A 12,787-nucleotide genomic window follows, 5' to 3' on the forward strand; every position below is an offset into this window, starting at 1 on the left:
GAGGTGCAAAGAAAACACTATGGGAATCCTAAGGAATTCTAAGGAAATTCTAAGGAAATTCATTGCCACATTAGGATCAGGGAAAACAATGCTGTGAAAGTGTCACTTTAGTGGGGCCTTGGATGATTGTACTGAGTGGCTCAGTGGGGAATAATCAATCTTGTATGGAGTGGACTTAGCAAAGCTTGACTGAGACCTCCGCTCTGACTGGATCCATGAGCTCAGGGTGTTACAGTCCATCTCCACCAAGGCTGTATATCCGCAGTCATACTGACTGTTCTTCGTCCACTCTCAGATCCATCTGCCCTCCCCGAAATGCACACAAATCCTATTTACTGTCTATTCAAGTCTACAGTCTGTCTCATTCACTAAGTATAATCACCCACATTCACCAAGGCTTGGCATTTGTTATTATAAATACTAGAATATTACAACTTACTGCTATTTGCCCTAGTAAACACATGTCTTATAAATAAGAAAATAAATTGGTTTTCAGTCTAATAGGATATTATTATGGAGTTGTATAGGAAAGTTTAAAAGAGAGAGAGAGATGCATGGTTTCCTGAAATGGTCCTTTTTTTTTTTTTTTTTTTTTTTTTTACACTGTTTTTCCAGCCACTTGGGCTTCTCTAGTACAAAGGTAAGGACAGGGTGGGGGGAACTATCTGAACCTGACTTTGGCCAGGGTATAGCTGGGATAAAAAGCTGTAGTTACAGAAGTATCTTGTGAATATTTATACAAATTTTCAAATATGCAAAATCATTTCATATAGTCAGTCAAGAATATATTTAGAGTGGGTACTATTGACTGGGTCAGCACAAAAAAAAAAAAAAAGCATCAAAAATGTCCCTAATTGAGCTTACATTGTAGTTGGGAAATAGGCATTAAATATATAATATAATATGACATGAAAGGATATGATATGATATGATATAATTTGAAACGGCAATACATGCTATCCAAAAACGAATGCAGGAGGTGAGGTCATTTTAGATAAAGGGATCAGGAAAAACTCTGCATTAATATTTGAGACGTGAAGGAACAGGTGAAGTGAGCAGTGTCCAGTCTGAAGGCAAAGCATAGTAGGCAGTAGACACATGACAAGGCCCTGAAACTGAAATAACCTTGGTGTTTTTGAGAAACAGCAAGAAGGCCACTGGAATGGAAGAATAAGTGAAGGGAAAACTAAAAGGTTTAAGAGACAGGAAAGAGACGTGAGCCCTTGTAGGCCCAAGATCAGGAGTTTACAATTTATTCTGAGCATGATGGGAAACCAAGAGTGTCTTTAAAAAGACAACAGTTACTGCGTTGTGAAGAAATAACCATGCTCGGTGTAGGAGGGAACGAAAATGGAGCAGAGACAGAAGTTTGGTGGCATTTGTCATAATCTAATCTTGAACTCAGTAGTTGTATAGAAGGAAAGATGTTGATAAATTTAGAGTATATTGTGAATATAGTCTTGAAAGTGAAATGGAAATGAGGAGAGAGAAAAAATAAGGATGACTCACTGATTTTTGACATGAGCAACTGGAGGAATGATGCTATCACTTACTGATATGGGGAACAGGGAAGGATTAGTCAGACTTTGGGAGAAGCAAGTGTGATGCATAGATTCGATTCCTGTAGCAGGTGGGTGACATTTGAGACATCCTCATGGAGATGTCAAGTTCACAGTTGCAACTAGGTAATAGTACAGAGAAAACTGAGAGTCATCAGAATATAGATGTTATATAAAGCCATGAGATTGGATAAAATCATCTAGGGAGTGAACATATAAAAAGAAATTCAAGGATTGAGATGTGAGGCACTCAATCAGAAGATATGTTAACATTACTGAAGCCATCCCAGTTTAATCAAGCCTTCCAAACACCTTTGGGATGTGCGTGCTGTTTATCAGTTTGTCTTGCTTCACTCTTTTCTATCCTTCTCTGAACTCCAGGCGGCTGATGTCTAAGGAATGCTTTAACCAGGCCCCCTGCTTTCTGGCTTCAGTTTGGATTGAACCATTAGGTGGAGTCAGCAGGAGGTTGGAGAGAAGAGGAGAAAGGGGTTGAAGAATTTATTTCCCTTGCTCCCTCAATACAGGGTTCTTGTCTGTGATAAATAGCTATTCAGAATTGGAGTTAACTTTATAATTCCTCTAATTTGTTTGCTGTGATATTAACTAATCCCATTTAACTCCGAAGTCACATGTGAAAACACTTTCAAAAAGTCAAAGCATTTGTCCCTGGGTAGAATCTGAAGGGAAGAAATAAATATCAATTTATTACTGTTTCCCTCACTAGCATAAAAATTCTACATTAGATGATGATGCTCGGTATATTTGATGAGTGAATGGATGTGAGTCTTTAGTATTTTCCAGAGACCCAGAGGTAAGATTGGCTATAAAAGTAAGTGGGAACAGGAATTAGAGTTGGGTGAGGAGAAATTCTTGAGAACATGGAGAGACAAGATAGAGAAATGATATATCCTTGAAAACATCCCATTGACAAAATTAGCCTATGAGGGAGAAACGACTCAGGGCTCCATATGATCTCTAGATCATGACTTGGGCTCCCACCTACCTCCAGACTCTTTAGTGTCTTACAGGAAAAGAACATTGGAATTTGTGTTTCTTTTGTTTTAAATCTGGTGGTCTAAGACCAGAAGCAATCTGCAGTCATGAACTTGGATATTTTTCTGCTGCCTGTTATGCTCACACAATCCCCTTGGGCCAGATGGGCCTTGTTCCAGTGGCAGGTCAGAAGCCACTTTAACTTTAACTGAGCTAGCTGAACTGACAAAACCAGTTAAATCGAGATGACATCCAAAGTAGAGAGATGGGCAAATAGTCCCCCTCCTGTCCAGTCTTATGTAGGAGTCCTTGTGACAGGGTGATGCAGACGTGACCAAATGGGAAAGGTCGGTAGACATTTACATGTGTGTCTTACACTGGATCTCATGCTGGCAGGACCTTACAGCTCTCTAGGGTCCAGTGATACTGATCAAGATCTTCCTAGGAGCGTTGGAGTGACTCGCTATCAAACCACTCAGCCAGCCATGGGCTTAACCTAACAGACTCATGCTGACGGGCCCTGGCCTCCAGGTCAGAGGCTCACCGAAGCAACACGGACTCCCTTCCATCCCGACAGCTCCCAAGAGTCCCAGCTGTGCCTGTGATTGATTTCATGCAACACGGCTCTCCAGACACATTCATTTCAGCCAGAAGCTGATGGTCTTGTTCATCATGTCTGTGTTAAATCCTCAGCAGCATAGAAAATGCTCTCTTCCTGGATGCAGAAATAAGTTGAACTTCTGAATTAAAGTCGTTTTGCACAATGGATGCTTGTGCAAAGGAGGACCATCTCTGAAATCATAAAAACTAGGTGCCTTGTGGGTGATGAGTTTGCTCCAGGCCATTTCCCTGAGATGTTACTACCGAGCAAACAAACAAGTCCTGGGTAAAGTGAGATGGTCTTGATCTATATATAAAAATCTCTTTTTCCCTGTTATACCTGTTGTGACATAGATGGCATCTGCAACAATCTGGCAGACCTTTGTTTATGTGTCAGATACATCTGTGTTGAATATTCAACTTTGCCAAACAATGAGCATTGTTATATTTTTTTATGGTGAACACCCAACAGTATTTATTTATTTTAGCGTTATTGAAATGTAATTGACATATGCAATTGTAAGATATTTAAAGTGTGTATCATGATGACTTGATATACATTGTGAAAAGATTCCTCCCATCTAGTTAATTAACACATCTATCACCTCATATATTTATCTCTGTGTGTGCGTGTCAGAACATTTAAGTTCTACTCTCAAAATTTCAATTATACAATACAGTGTAATCAACTAGAGTCACCATATTATACTTTAGATCCTCAGAGCTTATTCATGTTATAGCTCACAGTTTGTACCCTTTTATCAGCCTCTATCTAATTCCCCAACCCTCCGAGTCTCTGGCAACTAATTTTCTACTCTCTGTTTCTATGAGTTTGACTTTTTTTCAAAGATTCTATGCAGTATTTGTTTTTCTCTGATTGGTTTGTTTCATTTAGTATAATGCCCTCAAGGTCTTTCCATGCTCTCTAAAATGGCAGGATTGCTTTCTTTCTCATGGCTGAATAATGTTCATATATATATATATATATATATATATATATATATATATATATATATATATACAACTTCTTTATCCATTCATCCATTGGCAAACAGGTTGTTTTCATATCTTGGCTATTGTGAATAAATGGAGGGGCTGAAAGTTGAGTTTGAGTCCCGTCTCCACTTCTGGTTGCCAATGAAAGCTTGATCAATTACTCGCTGTCTACATATATCAAAATGATTATAATTACAACCTGTATTATTTATAATAATTCATATTCTAGTGTATATGAAATGAGATATTCATGAGAAAGCACTTTTTAAATACTTTCTGCAAATATTAAACCCTTATATATTAAAAAAACCAAAAAACTATTATGACAGTAGCATTTTTAGATAAAACATTAGGCTACAGAATGCCACAGGGCTTTTTTTGTTCAATATTCAGAACAGAGTAATATGTAAATAGAGGGGAGTTAAAGAGATTTGATGTTTATGGACCAGGGAAAACAATCATTTAAGCATTTTGGAGGGATTGCATAAAATAATTCAAATTATTCTAAAATTCTAAGGTTCTCTAAGATTTGAGTGGGTGGGGGAGGCTTTATCAGCATATGGATAGAGAGCTTTTGTGGTCAGCAAAAAAGGAATTCAAGATTAAAAACAAAACAAAACAAACAAACAAGAACTTGACCTTTAATCTCTGACAAAAATGTTACTAGACATGTGACTTTCACATTGCCTTTGAGATGGCAGTGGTCTTTATGAGCAGGGGTTGTTTCATCTCTCCTGAAGCAGATAGAACAGCAAAGGGTGCAAGGTCAGTGTTTGAAACAGCCTGTTGATTGATTTGCTTGTTCATTTCAGTTCCATCTCTAAATAGAATGCAAAATGCCATTTGATGCCCAACACATAGCAACACTAAATATTTTTATGGATTTGGCACCGTGTATCTCGTGAAATGAAGACCAAGTAAATTGCTTTAAGGACACGCTCCCGCACAGGGCAGCAGTTCTGACCTGCTTTGCCGTGCTCACCATAGCACAGACCTTGTTCTCCACTACCGACATTTATTAAAGGTGGAAGAATAACTCTTGGTGCTCCCACCTAAACTTAAAATTGCTGCTGCACTACACAATAACTGTCTAGTGTTACTTATCCCTTTTCTTCTATTAATAATACATTAAACCACAGTTATAAAAAACTCAGAGAAAAACGGAGAAAGAAAAGATAATGATTTCTTGACAGATCTTGAATGAAATCTTTAGCACAGCTTTAACTGAGCTTGACACACCATTTTTAATGTGTGTTCCTTCTATTTCCCAATCTCTTCATACTTCACTGAGAAGTCCCAGTTAGGGATGAAGCAAAATGCTTAATGAACCCCTTCCCTAAAATCATTAATTCAAAATACCTGATGTTGATTATGCATTTTTGGTTATAAGTACTCTCCCCAGGGATGTCTGCATAGAAATGGACTGAATAACCATGTTTTGTGAATAGAACCCACACTGTTCAAATTGGAATGTTTTATTAATCACAGTTCTTAAAAGATATTGAACGTTGGAGGGGGTCGGTCAGGAAATAAATAATACATACTCTTGAAATGGCCCTGAGATGAGTCGCTGTTCTCTTTATAAATATTACAAACCTCACATAATCCCTTAGGTAAAGACACAATATTCAACACACATAATGATGAACAACAACAAAACAGCATTTTAATTTGAACCAGAGTAGCCCTGCTTATAGTTTGTTCATTCTGTTAATACAATATTCCCGTAGGTCTTATGAACTAGACTATTAGTATCCCCCAGTAATAGATAATTAGCCTGTGATGCAACAGTCGACCCACATGGTAATGCATTTGGTCACTATCAGTAAGTAAATAGTGTGACATAGAACAGATAATCCGTATGCAGGAAGGGTGAGGGTATCATGTTAGTATCATGCATAGTACTAAATTTATTTGGGGCATGCATGTGTTTCTTGCTTCTTTAATCATTTGCCTACAAAAACAGAATATGAGTGTTGCTGAAATTCGGAAAATATTTTTGATTGAATTTATTCTTTAGTAAGCGTTATCATGGCATACATTTGCGCTGTAAAACTAATTGCTCTAATTAGCAAATGTTATCAGTGACAAACTAACACAAAGCATTTTATTTTCTACAACTATAATTAATAATTAGACTTTTTTAAAAAATGGAAGAAAGGAAAGGAAAATGAGTTTTCAAATAGCTGTGTGTGTGCCCATTGGGGTTCTCTTGGACCAGAATGACCCGTGTTCCTTTTTCCCTAACTTTTGGCTTCAGCTCCTGAGATCTAGGGTTGGTACTAGAGTACTTTGAGTCCCTGGAACTGTCTTTTCCCAGAAGCTCTGACATTTCTGTCTGGTATTTTCACACTGATCTCCAACTATCTTTATAGCTAACTATCTGCTGACATATTTCAGGCTTGTCTTTTCAAGTAGAATGAGGCTTGCTACTACGTCTAATTCATTGCTGTAGGACCATAATCTGAGCCCCAGACAGAGTCTTTTTACAGTGCCTTCACACAATAGTAGGGTCACACAAAAAAAGACAAGTTGACTGATTGGTATTTGAATGACTAATCAATTTAAGGACAAGCAAGTTTTTTTTATTTATTTATTTTTTAGTTCTACTCTGAAAAGTCAGAAAATAAAAAACACTCCTGCTTATACTGTGTTTAAGTAGAAATGACGTATCATCAGCTTCTAGTTCCTGATTTTGTCCAGAATGCCATACTAGCAGGGAGTCCTATAAGTTACAGAGACTCATCCTTAGGAGAAGACAGATTTCGTTTCATTTTACAAAGCAGATTTGAGGACTTACTAGAATCAAGTTATGGAAGATGCAAAAATATGTACAATAAAGCACTTTTCTCCAACTGCATTTTTGGAGAAAATAGATCTAGATATATGATGGAATGAAAAATAGATATAAGGTTATATATATATATATATGTATGTATATATATATGTGTGTGTGTGTATATATATATATATATATGTATGTATATATATATATATATATATAATAGATATAAGTTTTAAGTAAAGTCACGATAGACTTGCTGTTCTCTGAAATTTTGGGTGCTTATGTACCTTGTTGAACTCACAATTTCCCTGAGTACAAGATCTATGTTTTTGTTATTTTCTCTTACGTCTCAATTCCCAGCAAGTCCTACCAAGAAAATCATATTATCAGATATTTATCCAAAAAGGAGACTGTCTACAAATTTCTCTTCTTTTCTGATCTTTTTTGTTGTATTTCTACAAGCTAGGAAGTGGCTCAGCTCAGATACCCAATCTACATGATAGGATTAACAGATTTATAACCATGGTTTTCTTCTCATTATGTGACTGGTACCTCAGTGGGAATAACACATGGAGGTCGAGAGGCAGATGTTGTTTTACAAATTGTTTAGCTTGTTCAAAAGGAACAAGGTGCTTGGCAAGGGAAGAAGTCAATTCAGCAATTTAATAATACTCTGCATATTTCATATCTTCAAATACTTCATTTTCAAATAAACTGAGAGTTCTACAAAACTAAAAACGTAGGCATGCATTGAATGCATGATTGAAAGGGTGAGCACTCTCTGCGCTGTGTACTCAAGCCGACAACTGCAACAAGCATGACGTAATTGCAAAGATGAAGTGGGCTTTGTTGAGCGGCTGAATTTGCCTGTCTGTCTTGCTCTTTTATTGGGGCAGGGAAGAGAGACCTCTGTGTTGGTAAGGTGGAGCTGTAAATGCAGTTACAATACAATTGCAAACATCACAACTCCGACTGCTCTTTTCTGAAACCAGTCACGTTTTGGTATTTAAGAAGGTTGGTCCTGCATTATCATTTCCAACCACTTCATGTTGAGTTCTGTGTGTGAGTTGGTTGAAATCCTCCTATCCTGTGTGTGTGTGTGTGTGTGTGTGTGTGTGTGTGAGAGAGAGAGAGAGAGAGAGAGAGAGGGGGGGGGAAAGAGAGAGAGAGAGAGAGAGGGCTTTAGAGTGAGCAAACCCTTCCCAGGAACTAAGCTAGCAGAACTACACAGAGAAACTCTGCCTAGAGAGTGGTCTCAGACTTCCAGAAGGTACTGTGTTGTACAGTAAGTTAAAATGCACAGTGGTAACTGACAATCTAACAAATCCCCATGTGATTTGCTTTTTTATAAAGTGAGTGTTCTCTGGAAATTAGAAAACTTATCCCGAAATCTTCTATTAAATTTTTCTTGGATTGCGCTTAAAGAGCTGGTTTGTAGTATTCTTTTTTGTTTGTTTGTTTTCTTGTGTGTGTGTGTTTTTTGTTTTTTTTTTTGGTATGAGTATTGTGCTAAGAACATAGGTAATCTAGGCAAGCCACTCTCCTCCCCCTGCATTAGATGGAGCACATTACTTTCTGCAGCCTCAGAAAACAAACACATCCTCTCTCATTGCCACACAAAACCCATTTTCTCCTTCACAAAAAGTTTTCATCGGAGACTCCACAGTGAAGAAGGCAAGGAATGGAAACCCAACTTGGTCTGGGTTCATGACTCCAAATGTCCAGAGAACTTCAAACAGGCCCAAGTCTCTGCTACCTACTGCAGAGCAGTTAGCACAGAGATCTTAGGGAAGTCCTAAAACCTCCCTGTGCCTCAGTTTACTCATCTATAAAATAATGCTAATGATGTACCATCCATAGAGGACAGGTGGGAAAATGAAATGAGTAAGCACGTGGTGAGAGCCAAGAACATTCCCTGAGAAATTCAGAGGCTCCAACACCTCTAAGTCATGCTGCTGATACAGCTTCCTGGAGGGAGTTTGTTGGAGATCCACTGTGTCATTATAGGGATGGTGACTGAGAAGTCCCTGAATCCTTGGAGACCAGGAGCTTGACAAGCATTTTCCTAATCCCTCCTCCAGTAGGGAGCATCACTCTCTTCTCCAGAGTCATTCACTTACTGGGGAGCAGGGAACCCATCTCCTCCCTGAATTTCCTGACCACTCCAGGCTGCACTCGTCTTCTCTCCCCCACTCCCTGATGAGGTGATCTGCACAGGACATTACCTTATCACCCCTTTGGTGTTCCATGTGCTTCTGCCCTCCTGTCCACCTAGACGGTGAGGTTGTGCCTCACAATGTTTTATACAACTTGAAATTTTTTTCATGTTGCAGTTCATACACTAAGAGAAGATGGGCTTGTTAAGGCAGAATCTGGTGGGAAGTACATGTGTGTGAGGGAGTGCCGTTCTGGGAAGCGTATTTCCTCTCCTTGCCGATCTGGGCACCAGAATTTGATGATAATTACACATTGTACCCTCTTTGCCCTAAAACCTATGTTTAGCAATCCTTGAGGGGGTTCTCAGAATTGTACATAAAGGCAATAAGGATTAAGTAACAATGGCTAAACCCAGTTTATAAAATAACTCCGTGTAGTTTCCTAACTTAAGCATAATTATGTATTCAGCAAACGCTAAACTGATGTTGGAAGTGTGCAAAGATTATTTCTTTTCATTGTTAAATCTCTGCAGAGGCTTTCAAACTACTGTATTCTATTCTATTTTAAATATATTATTTATTTTTACCTACATGCCTCTTTCTTCTCACAAAATCTTCTGCTGAGAACCAAGCCTCTAGCCTGACAGAAAGAAAAGAGTGTGTGTGGAGGCGAGAGTGATGGAAAGCTGCTGTGTCTAAAGAGGGAGCATTGGGTGGTGGCCCCAAGGTTAATCAGTCATCTCTTCTCCACCCGTCGGCTCCTTCCATGGACATTTAGGGATCAGCAGGACTACTGACTTTCAAGTGTGCCCTGTGGAATGAGACAGGTCTGACTGCAGGCCTTGGTTCTGCCACTTATGTGCCAAATAATCATGGACAAGTCTAATTACGGATAAGCTACAAGAGACCGATTATACTAGTTAATGTATTACCTTCAAGAGTTGTGAGAATGAATACATATGTGGTACAGGGCATAGTACGTCTTCCTACAAGGTAGATACTATTATTCTTTCCTATGTTTTATATCCCTGGGTGCCTTGGGCCAGCCTGTGTTGAAATAGCTGCTTCCTTGTGTAACACGATTGGCACAGGCCCTAGTGGGGAAGACAGGACTAGATTCATCACCATTTATACCTGGTACTCATTGTTCCCGATGCTCCACATGCTTTACTACGGGAAGTCAGAAAGTCAAGACGCAGACATTCTCCAAAGCAAAGCTGTGCCCTCTGGTTGTTATTCCTGCTCTAACTTAAGCCTCAGGTCCTGAGGGGGCTGCCAAGTTAGCTCTATGGGTCTGTCCCTCTGCTCAGTCGTTTGTTTTTCTTTTTGTTTTTTTTGTTTTGTTTTGTTTTGTTTTGTTTTTTTTAACTCTTGCATTTCTCTGAAACCACTCCTAAATTGATGATGAAAACACACTACAAATGGACCTCAATATAAGAGGAAACTTTCACTACCTGGGCAACGGGGTGCAAATGGTTTTTCATTATGACTTGTAGCTGGGGTTTCACAGAGAAGATGATTAAATTGAAAGAATTACAGTGGTTATTGACATGGTGCTTACACCTAATGATCCCAGGTAGCCCAGTCTTCCCCTGTCCCACCGCCATGCTGGCAGCTCCTGCAGCAGGTCAAAATTTACATGCATCATCATTGCTGTCTCTACACAGCTAAGTGACGTGCCAATTTCAGGGAGTAGAACAATGAACCTAGGCTGTGCTCAGATGGGAATCAGAGTAAGCGTCCTTGCACTCCAAAGTGCCATACCATTGAATGACAGCTCTGTCAAGGGACACACCCAGCTCCCTGCTCCTGGTTATACGTAGCCAGCTGGAGGGATCTGAATGAGATCTGGCATGACGCGATATACTGCATACGGGAAGAGCAATCACTGTATGATATGGACTATGCCAGTGTTTAATAATGTTCATAAATAGAGCACATGCATAATTGTTATGCTCATGACTATAGAGCACATGGGCCCTGCGCAGTGCACATAGCAAGTCACATCGGACTTATTAATGGATGAACCACTTATTTATGACTCTCAAGAGTGCACTGCCTGCAATAAGAAACACTTCCAGTGCGGTTCCCTCCCCACCTTCACAGGTGGTTAGTTAGCTTGGGGTAGCCCACATACTGCATATGTCCTCTCTTCTATTTCCTTTTAAACTCTTAAATGGAAAATTTCTACCTTTGGACCTGTTTGCAACCCTAGGGGTTCTGCCAGGGTGAAAAGAGAGGGAAATTACCTCAGAATTCTCCGCCAGCAACCCGGAGTGGTGTACAGAAGTGAGAGGGCAGGCAGACAGTCATCCTATGCCTGGTAGTCCGTCTTATTTCCATTGGGCCCTTCTCTTCTGACTGCAATTTTCACCTCATGCAGGTGTGACAACCGTTCCTGGGGAGACGAAGATGCAAGACTCTGCGGGTTGAAGTCACTGTCCCCTTGTTACTAAGGACGTGGGTCTGTGGCTTGGCCTCTGCTTTTGTTCAGACACTTGAACTATTCGTACTCTATTAGACACATATGAAGGAAGGAAATTGGACTTTCTCAGGTTGCAGATGTATCAGCAGGGATGTACGGCTGAAAATTAATTCCCTGACACAGACTGATGAAGCCAGCGGTTTCTTGAAATACTGACATATATTTTATACATATATATATTTATATTTATATATATATGTATATATATACATATATACATATGTATGTGTATATCTATGTACATATATATATACATATATATATTTATATTTATTTATTTATAACACATGATCTCAGTGCCACATGTTTTCCCCAGTTCAAAATGCTATCAATATTTTGATAAAGAGACCTGGAATCTTCCATTTTCATAAAACATGTTCACATTAACTAGTCAAAATGTCAAGAACTTGGTCAGTGTATCTAGGAATAAAAAATATTCCAATGAAATCTATACATCTTGTAAGGAATACAGAATGTCATTTAGCTATAAAGTGCTAGATGACCTAACATACTATTAGATCTAGAGCTTAGCTATAAGTGAAAATTAAAGGGCCCTTCTCTTTGTTTTTGTCTCTAAAGTCTACCTTTTTACATGTGATTTTTCTTTTTCTTCCCTGCGTTTGCAAGTAATAGAGTAAGCATTGCCAATTACTCAAGATTCATTCTTCATGCTTTGGTCATTCCTAAGCCAAACGTGCTTATTTTAAAATCTGATCTTATATTTTTAATTTATTTTTATTTGTTTACTTTAATTTACTATACTACAGTCTATGTAACATGACTAGCTTCCAGAGGATGTTCAGTATATTGACTGAAAGATAAGACTGTAGGATTTAAGGAGAGTTGGCAGGACTCTCTTGAGTGTGCATCAAAGCCAAATAATTGGGAACTTTCTATGCTACAGGCACTTGGTATCACAGAACACTTCTAAAAACCAAGAACCATGCTGGAGAAAAAAGGCAGAAACAAAGAATCAACTAGACACAGAGGTTACGAACATCCCCAAAATGCATCCAAGAATAGCTTCTTTTCAGCTCCATCAACAGCCCATGCCAGGAATGAGTTCAGAGATGAAAAGCAGTCGTCCTTTTTGTACTTTAAAATGCTGAGTAATATTGGCGATGTGAGGCTTGTGGTCATCTCTCAGCAAAATCTCGGCATCTCTCTGGGTTGCAAATAAATTGCTTTATAAAGTGAGTCTTGAAAGGAA

The sequence above is a fragment of the Rhinolophus hipposideros genome (genome assembly GCF_964194185.1).
Source record: "Rhinolophus hipposideros genome assembly, chromosome: 12".
In the NCBI taxonomy this organism is placed as follows: Eukaryota; Metazoa; Chordata; class Mammalia; order Chiroptera; family Rhinolophidae; genus Rhinolophus; species Rhinolophus hipposideros.